This window comes from Euprymna scolopes, chromosome 46 (genome assembly GCF_053919585.1).
Source record: "Euprymna scolopes isolate OS-2025 chromosome 46, ASM5391958v1, whole genome shotgun sequence".
Classification (NCBI taxonomy): Eukaryota; Metazoa; Mollusca; class Cephalopoda; order Sepiida; family Sepiolidae; genus Euprymna; species Euprymna scolopes.
The window spans coordinates 11753452-11766594 of record NC_136527.1 but is presented as its reverse complement, the minus strand read 5'-3'; positions in this window follow the sequence as shown (position 1 = coordinate 11766594).

Here is a 13143-nt window from a genome sequence, read left to right as displayed (position 1 = left end):
ACGAATAAAGAAAAGTTATACTGCACGTCACCAATTGAAAACTAATAAAGAAAAGTTATACTGCACGTCACCAATTGAAAACGAATAAAGAAAAGTTATAGCGCACGTCACCAATTGAAAACGAATAAAGAAAAGTTATACTGCACGTCACCAATTGAAAACGAATAAAGAAAAGTTATACTGCACGTCACCAATTGAAAACAAATAAAGAAAAGTTATACTGCACGTCACCAATTGAAAACAAATAAAGAAAAGTTATACTGCACGTCACCAATTGAAAACGAATAAAGAAAAGTTATACTGCACGTCACCAATTGAAAACGAATAAAGAACTGTTATACTGCACGTCACCAATTGAAAACGAATAAAGAAAAGTTATACTGCACGTCACCAATTGAAAATGAATAAAGAAAAGTTATACTGCACGTCACCAATTGAAAACTAATAAAGAAATGTTATAGCGCACGTCACCAATTGAAAACTATTAAAGAAAAGTTATACTGCACGTCACCAATTGAAAACGAATAAAGAAAAGTTATACTGCACGTCACCAATTGAAAACGGATAAAGAAAGGTTATACTGCACGTCACCAATTGAAAATGAATAAAGAAAAGTTATACTGCACGTCACCAATTGAAAACTAATAAAGAAAAGTTATACTGCACGTCACCAATTGAAAACTAATAAAGAAAAGTTATACTGCACGTCACCAATTGAAAACGAATAAAGAAAAGTTATACTGCACGTCACCAATTGAAAATGAATAAAGAAAAGTTATACTGCACGTCACCAATTGAAAACGAATAAAGAAAAGTTATACTGCACGTCACCAATTGAAAACGAATAAAGAAAAGTTATACTGCACGTCACCAATTGAAAACGAATAAAGAAAAGTTATACTGCACGTCACCAATTGAAAACGAATAAAGAAAAGTTATACTGCACGTCACCAATTGAAAACGAATAAAGAACTGTTATACTGCACGTCACCAATTGAAAACGAATAAAGAAAAGTTATACTGCACGTCACCAATTGAAAACGAATAAAGAAAAGTTATACTGCACGTCACCAATTGAAAACGAATAAAGAAAAGTTATACTGCACGTCACCAATTGAAAACGAATAAAGAACTGTTAAACTGCACGTCACCAATTGAAAACGAATAAAGAAAAGTTATACTGCACGTCACCAATTGAAAACGAATAAAGAAAAGTTATACTGCACGTCACCAATTGAAAACGAATAAAGAAAAGTTATACTGCACGTCACCAATTGAAAACTAATAAAGAAAAGTTATACTGCACGTCACCAATTGAAAATGAATGAAGAAAAGTTATACTGCACGTCACCAATTTAAAACGAATAAAGAAAAGTTATACTGCACGTCAGCAATTGAAAACGAATAAAGAAAAGTTATACTGCACGTCACCAATAGAAAACGAATAAAGAAAAGTTATACTGCACATCACCAATTGAAAACGAATAAAGAAAAGTTATACTGCACGTCACCAATTGAAAACTAATAAAGAAAAGTTATAGCGCACGTCACCAATTGAAAACTAATAAAGAAAAGTTATACTGCACGTCACCAATTGAAAACGAATAAAGAAAAGTTATACTGCACGTCACCAATTGAAAACGAATAAAGAAAAGTTATACTGCACGTCACCAATTGAAAATGAATAAAGAAAAGTTATACTGCACGTCACCAATTGAAAACGAATAAAGAAAAGTTATACTGCACGTCACCAATTGAAAATGAATAAAGTAAAGTTATACTGCACGTCACCAATTGAAAACGAATAAAGAAAAGTTATACTGCACGTCACCAATTGTAAATGAATAAAGAAAAGTTATACTGCACGTCACCAATTTAAAACGAATAAAGAAAAGTTATACTGCACGTCACCAATTGAAAACGAATAAAGAAAAGTTATACTGCACGTCACCAATTGAAAACGAATAAAGAAAAGTTATACTGCACGTCACCAATTGAAAACGAATAAAGAAAAGTTATACTGCACGTCACCAATTTAAAACGAATAAAGAAAAGTTATACTGCACGTCACCAATTGAAAACGAATAAAGAAAAGTTATACTGCACGTCACCAATTGAAAACAAATAAAGAAAAGTTATACTGCACGTCACCAATTGAAAACGAATAAAGAAAAGTTATACTGCACGTCACCAATTGAAAATGAATAAAGAAAAGTTATACTGCACGTCACCAATTGAAAACGAATAAAGAAAAGTTATACTGCACGTCACCAATTGAAAACGAATAAAGAAAAGTTATACTGCACGTCACCAATTGAAAATGAATAAAGAAAAGTTATACTGCACGTCACCAATTGAAAATGAATAAAGAAAAGTTATACTGCACGTCACCAATTGAAAACGAATAAAGAAAAGTTATACTGCACGTCACCAATTGAAAACGAATAAAGAAAAGTTATACTGCACGTCACCAATTGAAAACGAATAAAGAACTGTTAAACTGCACGTCACCAATTGAAAACGAATAAAGAAAAGTTATACTGCACGTCACCAATTGAAAACGAATAAAGAAAAGTTATACTGCACGTCACCAATTGAAAACGAATAAAGAAAAGTTATACTGCACGTCACCAATTGAAAACTAATAAAGAAAAGTTATACTGCACGTCACCAATTGAAAATGAATGAAGAAAAGTTATACTGCACGTCACCAATTTAAAACGAATAAAGAAAAGTTATACTGCACGTCAGCAATTGAAAACGAATAAAGAAAAGTTATACTGCACGTCACCAATAGAAAACGAATAAAGAAAAGTTATACTGCACATCACCAATTGAAAACGAATAAAGAAAAGTTATACTGCACGTCACCAATTGAAAACTAATAAAGAAAAGTTATAGCGCACGTCACCAATTGAAAACTAATAAAGAAAAGTTATACTGCACGTCACCAATTGAAAACGAATAAAGAAAAGTTATACTGCACGTCACCAATTGAAAACGAATAAAGAAAAGTTATACTGCACGTCACCAATTGAAAATGAATAAAGAAAAGTTATACTGCACGTCACCAATTGAAAACGAATAAAGAAAAGTTATACTGCACGTCACCAATTGAAAATGAATAAAGTAAAGTTATACTGCACGTCACCAATTGAAAACGAATAAAGAAAAGTTATACTGCACGTCACCAATTGTAAATGAATAAAGAAAAGTTATACTGCACGTCACCAATTTAAAACGAATAAAGAAAAGTTATACTGCACGTCACCAATTGAAAACGAATAAAGAAAAGTTATACTGCACGTCACCAATTGAAAACGAATAAAGAAAAGTTATACTGCACGTCACCAATTGAAAACGAATAAAGAAAAGTTATACTGCACGTCACCAATTTAAAACGAATAAAGAAAAGTTATACTGCACGTCACCAATTGAAAACGAATAAAGAAAAGTTATACTGCACGTCACCAATTGAAAACAAATAAAGAAAAGTTATACTGCACGTCACCAATTGAAAACGAATAAAGAAAAGTTATACTGCACGTCACCAATTGAAAATGAATAAAGAAAAGTTATACTGCACGTCACCAATTGAAAACGAATAAAGAAAAGTTATACTGCACGTCACCAATTGAAAACGAATAAAGAAAAGTTATACTGCACGTCACCAATTGAAAACGAATAAAGAAAAGTTATACTGCACGTCACCAATTGAAAACGAATAAAGAAAAGTTATACTGCACGTCACCAATTGAAAACTAATAAAGAAAAGTTATACTGCACGTCACCAATTGAAAATGAATGAAGAAAAGTTATACTGCACGTCACCAATTTAAAACGAATAAAGAAAAGTTATACTGCACGTCAGCAATTGAAAACGAATAAAGAAAAGTTATACTGCACGTCACCAATAGAAAACGAATAAAGAAAAGTTATACTGCACATCACCAATTGAAAACGAATAAAGAAAAGTTATACTGCACGTCACCAATTGAAAACTAATAAAGAAAAGTTATAGCGCACGTCACCAATTGAAAACTAATAAAGAAAAGTTATACTGCACGTCACCAATTGAAAACGAATAAAGAAAAGTTATACTGCACGTCACCAATTGAAAACGAATAAAGAAAAGTTATACTGCACGTCACCAATTGAAAACGAATAAAGAAAAGTTATACTGCACGTCACCAATTGAAAACGAATAAAGAAAAGTTATACTGCACGTCACCAATTGAAAATGAATAAAGTAAAGTTATACTGCACGTCACCAATTGAAAACGAATAAAGAAAAGTTATACTGCACGTCACCAATTGTAAATGAATAAAGAAAAGTTATACTGCACGTCACCAATTTAAAACGAATAAAGAAAAGTTATACTGCACGTCACCAATTGAAAACGAATAAAGAAAAGTTATACTGCACGTCACCAATTGAAAACGAATAAAGAAAAGTTATACTGCACGTCACCAATTGAAAACGAATAAAGAAAAGTTATACTGCACGTCACCAATTTAAAACGAATAAAGAAAAGTTATACTGCACGTCACCAATTGAAAACGAATAAAGAAAAGTTATACTGCACGTCACCAATTGAAAACAAATAAAGAAAAGTTATACTGCACGTCACCAATTGAAAACGAATAAAGAAAAGTTATACTGCACGTCACCAATTGAAAATGAATAAAGAAAAGTTATACTGCACGTCACCAATTGAAAACGAATAAAGAAAAGTTATACTGCACGTCACCAATTGAAAATGAATAAAGAAAAGTTATACTGCACGTCACCAATTGAAAATGAATAAAGAAAAGTTATACTGCACGTCACCAATTGAAAATGAATAAAGAAAAGTTATACTGCACGTCACCAATTGAAAACGAATAAAGAAAAGTTATACTGCACGTCACCAATTGAAAACGAATAAAGAAAAGTTATACTGCACGTCACCAATTGAAAACGAATAAAGAAAAGTTATACTGCACGTCACCAATTGAAAACGAATAAAGAAAAGTTATACTGCACGTCACCAATTGAAAACGAATAAAGAAAAGTTATACTGCACGTCACCAATTGAAAACGAATAAAGAACTGTTATACTGCACGTCACCAATTGAAAACGAATAAAGAACTGTTATACTGCACGTCACCAATTGAAAATGAATAAAGAAAAGTTATACTGCACGTCACCAATTGAAAACGAATAAAGAACTGTTATACTGCACGTCACCAATTGAAAACGAATAAAGAACTGTTATACTGCACGTCACCAATTGAAAACGAATAAAGAAAAGTTATACTGCACGTCACCAATTGAAAACGAATAAAGAAAAGTTATACTGCACGTCACCAATTGAAAATGAATAAAGAAAAGTTATACTGCACGTCACCAATTGAAAACGAATAAAGAACTGTTATACTGCACGTCACCAATTGAAAATGAATAAAGAAAAGTTATACTGCACGTCACCGATTGAAAACGAATAAAGAACTGTTATACTGCACGTCACCAATTGAAAACGAATAAAGAACTGTTATACTGCACGTCACCAATTGAAAACGAATAAAGAACTGTTATACTGCACGTCACCAATTGAAAATGAATAAAGAAATGTTAAACTGCACGTCACCAATTGAAAACGAATAAAGAAAAGTTATAGCGCACGTCACCAATTGAAAACTAATAAAGAAAATTATACTGCACGTCACCAATTGAAAACGAATAAAGAAAAGTTATACTGCACGTCACCAATTGAAAACGAATAAAGAAAAGTTATACTGCACGTCACCAATTGAAAATGAATAAAGAAAAGTTATACTGCACGTCACCAATTGAAAACGAATAAAGAAAAGTTATACTGCACGTCACCAATTGAAAACGAATAAAGAAAAGTTATACTGCACGTCACCAATTGAAAACGAATAAAGAAAAGTTATACTGCACGTCACCAATTGAAAATGAATAAAGAAAAGTTATACTGCACGTCACCAATTGAAAACGAATAAAGAAAAGTTATACTGCACGTCACCAATTGAAAACGAATAAAGAAAAGTTATACTGCACGTCACCAATTGAAAACGATTAAAGAACTGTTATACTGCACGTCACCAATTGAAAACGAATAAAGAAAAGTTATACTGCACGTCACCAATAAAAAATGAATAAAGAAAAGTTATACTGCACGTCACCAATTGAAAACTAATAAAGAAAAGTTATAGCGCACGTCACCAATTGAAAACTAATAAAGAAAAGTTTTACTGCACGTCACCAATTGAAAACGAATAAAGAAAAGTTATACTGCACGTCACCAATTGAAAACGAATAAAGAAAAGTTATACTGCACGTCACCAATTGAAAACGAATAAAGAAAAGTTATACTGCACGTCACCAATTGAAAACGAATAAAGAAAAGTTATACTGCACGTCACCAATTGAAAACGAATAAAGAAAAGTTATACTGCACGTCACCAATTGAAAACGAATAAAGAAAAGTTATACTGCACGTCACCAATTGAAAACGAATAAAGAAAAGTTATACTGCACGTCACCAATTGAAAACGAATAAAGAAAAGTTATACTGCACGTCACCAATTGAAAACGAATAAAGAAAAGTTATACTGCACGTCACCAATTGAAAACGAATAAAGAACTGTTATACTGCACGTCACCAATTGAAAACGAATAAAGAAAAGTTATACTGCACGTCACCAATTGAAAACGAATAAAGAAAAGTTATACTGCACGTCACCAATTGAAAACGAATAAAGAAAAGTTATACTGCACGTCACCAATTGAAAACGAATAAAGAAAAGTTATACTGCACGTCACCAATTGAAAATGAATAAAGAAATGTTATACTGCACGTCACCAATTGAAAACGAATAAAGAAAAGTTATACTGCACGTCACCAATTGAAAACGAATAAAGAAAAGTTATACTGCACGTCACCAATTGAAAACGAATAAAGAAAAGTTATACTGCACGTCACCAATTGAAAACGAATAAAGAACTGTTATACTGCACGTCACCAATTGAAAATGAATAAAGAAAAGTTATACTGCCCGTCACCAATTGAAAACGAATAAAGAAATGTTATAGCGCACGTCACCAATTGAAAACTAATAAAGAAAAGTTATACTGCACGTCACCAATTGAAAACGAATAAAGAAAAGTTATACGGCACGTCACCAATTGAAAACGAATAAAGAAAAGTTATACTGCACGTCACCAATTGAAAATGAATAAAGAAAAGTTATACTGCACGTCACCAATTGAAAACGAATAAAGAAAAGTTATACTGCACGTCACCAATTGAAAACGAATAAAGAAAAGTTATACTGCACGTCACCAATTGAAAACGAATAAAGAAAAGTTATACTGCACGTCACCAATTGAAAATGAATAAAGAAAAGTTATACTGCACGTCACCAATAGAAAACGAATAAAGAAAAGTTATACTGCACGTCACCAATTGAAAACGAATAAAGAAAAGTTATACTGCACGTCAGCAATTTAAAACGAATAAAGAAAAGTTATACTGCACGTCACCAATTGAAAACGAATAAAGAAAAGTTATACTGCACGTCAGCAATTTAAAACGAATAAAGAAAAGTTATACTGCACGTCACCAATTGAAAACGAATAAAGAAAAGTTATACTGCACGTCACCAATTGAAAACTAATAAAGAAAAGTTATACTGCACGTCACCAATTGAAAACGAATAAAGAAAAGTTATACTGCACGTCACCAATTGAAAACGAATAAAGAAAAGTTATACTGCACGTCAGCAATTTAAAACGAATAAAGAAAAGTTATACTGCACGTCACCAATTGAAAACGAATAAAGAAAAGTTGTACTGCACGTCACCAATTGAAAACTAATAAAGAAAAGTTATACTGCACGTCACCAATTGAAAACGAATAAAGAAAAGTTATACTGCACGTCAGCAATTTAAAACGAATAAAGAAAAGTTATACTGCACGTCACCAATTGAAAACGAATAAAGAAAAGTTATACTGCACGTCACCAATTGAAAACTAATAAAGAAAAGTTATACTGCACGTCACCATTTGAAAACGAATAAAGAAAAGTTATACTGCACGTCACCAATTGAAAACGAATAAAGAAAAGTTATACTGCACGTCACCAATTGAAAACGAATAAAGAAAAGTTATACTGCACGTCACCAATTGAAAACTAATAAAGAAAAGTTATACTGCACGTCAGCAATTGAAAACGAATAAAGAAAAGTTATACTGCACGTCACCAATTGAAAACAAATAAAGAAAAGTTATACTGCACGTCACCAATTGAAAACGAATAAAGAAAAGTTATACTGCACGTCACCAATTGAAAAGGAATAAAGAAAAGTTATACTGCACGTCACCAATTGAAAACGAATAAAGAAAAGTTATACTGCACGTCACCAATTGAAAACGAATAAAGAAAAGTTATACTGCACGTCACCAATTGAAAACGAATAAAGAAAAGTTATACTGCACGTCACCAATTGAAAACGGATAAAGAAAAGTTATACTGCACGTCACCAATTTAAAACGAATAAAGAAAAGTTATACTGCACGTCACCAATTGAAAACGAATAAAGAAAAGTTATACTGCACGTCACCAATTGAAAACGAATAAAGAAAAGTTATACTGCACGTCACCAATTGAAAACGAATAAAGAAAAGTTATACTGCACGTCACCAATTGAAAACTAATAAAGAAAAGTTATACTGCACGTCAGCAATTTAAAACGAATAAAGAAAAGTTATACTGCACGTCACCAATTGAAAACGAATAAAGAAAAGTTATACTGCACGTCACCAATTGAAAACGAATAAAGAAAAGTTATACTGCACGTCACCAATTGAAAACTAATAAAGAAAAGTTATACTGCACGTCAGCAATTTAAAACGAATAAAGAAAAGTTATACTGCACGTCACCAATTTAAAACGAATAAAGAAAAGTTATACTGCACGTCACCAATTGAAAACGAATAAAGAAAAGTTATACTGCACGTCACCAATTTAAAACGAATAAAGAAAAGTGATACTGCACGTCACCAATTGAAAACGAATAAAGAAAAGTTATACTGCACGTCACCAATTGAAAACTAATAAAGAAAAGTTATACTGCACGTCAGCAATTGAAAACGAATAAAGAAAAGTTATACTGCACGTCACCAATTGAAAACGAATAAAGAAAAGTTATACTGCACGTCACCAATTGAAAACGAATAAAGAAAAGTTATACTGCACGTCACCAATTTAAAACGAATAAAGAAAAGTTATACTGCACGTCACCAATTGAAAACGAATAAAGAAAAGTTATACTGCACGTCACCAATTGAAAACGAATAAAGAAAAGTTATACTGCACGTCACCAATTGAAAACGAATAAAGAAAAGTTATACTGCACGTCACCAATTGAAAACGAATAAAGAAAAGTTATACTGCACGTCACCAATTGAAAACGGATAAAGAAAAGTTATACTGCACGTCACCAATTTAAAACGAATAAAGGAAAGTTATACTGCACGTCACCAATTGAAAACGAATAAAGAAAAGTTATACTGCACGTCACCAATTGAAAACGAATAAAGAAAAGTTATACTGCACGTCACCAATTGAAAACGAATAAAGAAAAGTTATACTGCACGTCACCAATTGAAAACGAATAAAGAAAAGTTATACTGCACGTCACCAATTGAAAACTAATAAAGAAAAGTTATACTGCACGTCAGCAATTTAAAACGAATAAAGAAAAGTTATACTGCACGTCACCAATTGAAAACGAATAAAGAAAAGTTATACTGCACGTCACCAATTGAAAACGAATAAAGAAAAGTTATACTGCACGTCACCAATTGAAAACTAATAAAGAAAAGTTATACTGCACGTCAGCAATTTAAAACGAATAAAGAAAAGTTATACTGCACGTCACCAATTTAAAACGAATAAAGAAAAGTTATACTGCACGTCACCAATTGAAAACGAATAAAGAAAAGTTATACTGCACGTCACCAATTTAAAACGAATAAAGAAAAGTTATACTGCACGTCACCAATTGAAAACGAATAAAGAAAAGTTATACTGCACGTCACCAATTGAAAACTAATAAAGAAAAGTTATACTGCACGTCAGCAATTTAAAACGAATAAAGAAAAGTTATACTGCACGTCACCAATTGAAAACGAATAAAGAAAAGTTATACTACACGTCACCAATTGAAAACGAATAAAGAAAAGTTATACTGCACGTCACCAATTTAAAACGAATAAAGAAAAGTTATACTGCACGTCACCAATTGAAAACGAATAAAGAAAAGTTATACTGCACGTCACCAATAGAAAACTAATAAAGAAAAGTTATACTGCACGTCAGCAATTTAAAACGAATAAAGAAAAGTTATACTGCACGTCACCAATTGAAAACGAATAAAGAAAAGTTATACTGCACGTCACCAATTGAAAACGAATAAAGAAAAGTTATACTGCACGTCACCAATTTAAAACGAATAAAGAAAAGTTATACTGCACGTCACCAATTGAAAACGAATAAAGAAAAGTTATACTGCACGTCACCAATTGAAAACTAATAAAGAAAAGTTATACTGCACGTCAGCAATTTAAAACGAATAAAGAAAAGTTATACTGCACGTCACCAATTGAAAACGAATAAAGAAAAGTTATACTGCACGTCACCAATTGAAAACGAATAAAGAAAAGTTATACTGCACGTCACCAATTGAAAACTAATAAAGAAAAGTTATACTGCACGTCAGCAATTTAAAACGAATAAAGAAAAGTTATACTGCACGTCACCAATTGAAAACGAATAAAGAAAAGTTATACTGCACGTCACCAATTGAAAACGAATAAAGAAAAGTTATACTGCACGTCACCAATTGAAAAGGAATAAAGAACAGTTATACTGCACGTCACCAATTGAAAACGAATAAAGAAAAGTTATACTGCACGTCACCAATTGAAAACGAATAAAGAAAAGTTATACTGCACGTCACCAATTGAAAACGAATAAAGAAAAGTTATACTGCACGTCACCAATAGAAAACGAATAAAGAAAAGTTATACTGCACGTCACCAATAAAAAACGAATAAAGAAAAGTTATACTGCACGTCACCAATTGAAAACGGATAAAGAAAAGTTATACTGCACGTCACCAATAGAAAACGAATAAAGAAAAGTTATACTGCACGTCACCAATAGAAAACGAATAAAGAAAAGTTATACTGCACGTCACCAATTGAAAACTAATAAAGAAAAGTTATACTGCACGTCACCAATTGAAAACTAATAAAGAAAAGTTATACTGCACGTCACCAATAGAAAACGAATAAAGAAAAGTTATACTGCACGTCACCAATTGAAAACGGATAAAGAAAAGTTATACTGCACGTCACCAATTGAAAACTAATAAAGAAAAGTTATACTGCACGTCACCAATTGAAAACGAATAAAGAAAAGTTATACTGCACGTCACCAATTGAAAACGAATAAAGAAAAGTTATACTGCACGTCACCAATTGAAAACGAATAAAGAAAAGTTATACTGCACGTCACCAATTGAAAACGGATAAAGAAAAGTTATACTGCACGTCACCAATAGAAAACTAATAAAGAAAAGTTATACTGCACGTCACCAATTGAAAACTAATAAAGAAAAGTTATACTGCACGTCACCAATAGAAAACGAATAAAGAAAAGTTATACTGCACGTCACCAATTGAAAACGGATAAAGAAAAGTTATACTGCACGTCACCAATAGAAAACTAATAAAGAAAAGTTATACTGCACGTCACCAATTGAAAACTAATAAAGAAAAGTTATACTGCACGTCACCAATTGAAAACTAATAAAGAAAAGTTATACTGCACGTCACCAATAGAAAACGAATAAAGAAAAGTTATACTGCACGTCACCAATTGAAAACTAATAAAGAAAAGTTATACTGCACGTCACCAATTGAAAACTAATAAAGAAAAGTTATACTGCACGTCACCAATAGAAAACGAATAAAGAAAAGTTATACTGCACGTCACCAATTGAAAACGGATAAAGAAAAGTTATACTGCACGTCACCAATAGAAAACGATTAAAGAAAAGTTATACTGCACGTCACCAATTGAAAACTAATAAAGAAAAGTTATACTGCACGTCACCAATTTAAAACGAATAAAGAAAAGTTATACTGCACGTCACCAATTGAAAACGAATAAAGAAAAGTTATACTGCACGTCACCAATTGAAAACGAATAAAGAAAAGTTATACTGCACGTCACCAATTGAAAACGAATAAAGAAAAGTTATACTGCACGTCACCAATTGAAAACGAATAAAGAAAAGTTATACTGCACGTCACCAATTGAAAACTAATAAAGAAAAGTTATACTGCACGTCAGCAATTTAAAACGAATAAAGAAAAGTTATACTGCACGTCACCAATTGAAAACGAATAAAGAAAAGTTATACTGCACGTCACCAATTGAAAACGAATAAAGAAAAGTTATACTGCACGTCACCAATTGAAAACTAATAAAGAAAAGTTATACTGCACGTCAGCAATTGAAAACGAATAAAGAAAAGTTATACTGCACGTCACCAATTGAAAACGAATAAAGAAAAGTTATACTGCACGTCACCAATTGAAAACGAATAAAGAAAAGTTATACTGCACGTCACCAATTGAAAAGGAATAAAGAACAGTTATACTGCACGTCACCAATTGAAAACGAATAAAGAAAAGTTATACTGCACGTCACCAATTGAAAACGAATAAAGAAAAGTTATACTGCACGTCACCAATTGAAAACGAATAAAGAAAAGTTATACTGCACGTCACCAATTGAAAACGGATAAAGAAAAGTTATACTGCACGTCACCAATTGAAAACGAATAAAGAAAGGTTATACTGCACGTCACCAATTGAAAACGAATAAAGAAAAGATATACTGCACGTCACCAATTGAAAACGAATAAAGAAAAGTTATACTGCACGTCACCAATTGAAAAGGAATAAAGAAAAGTTATACTGCACGTCACCAATTGAAAACGAATAAAGAAAAGTTATACTGCACGTCACCAATTGAAAACTAATAAAGAAAAGTTATACTGC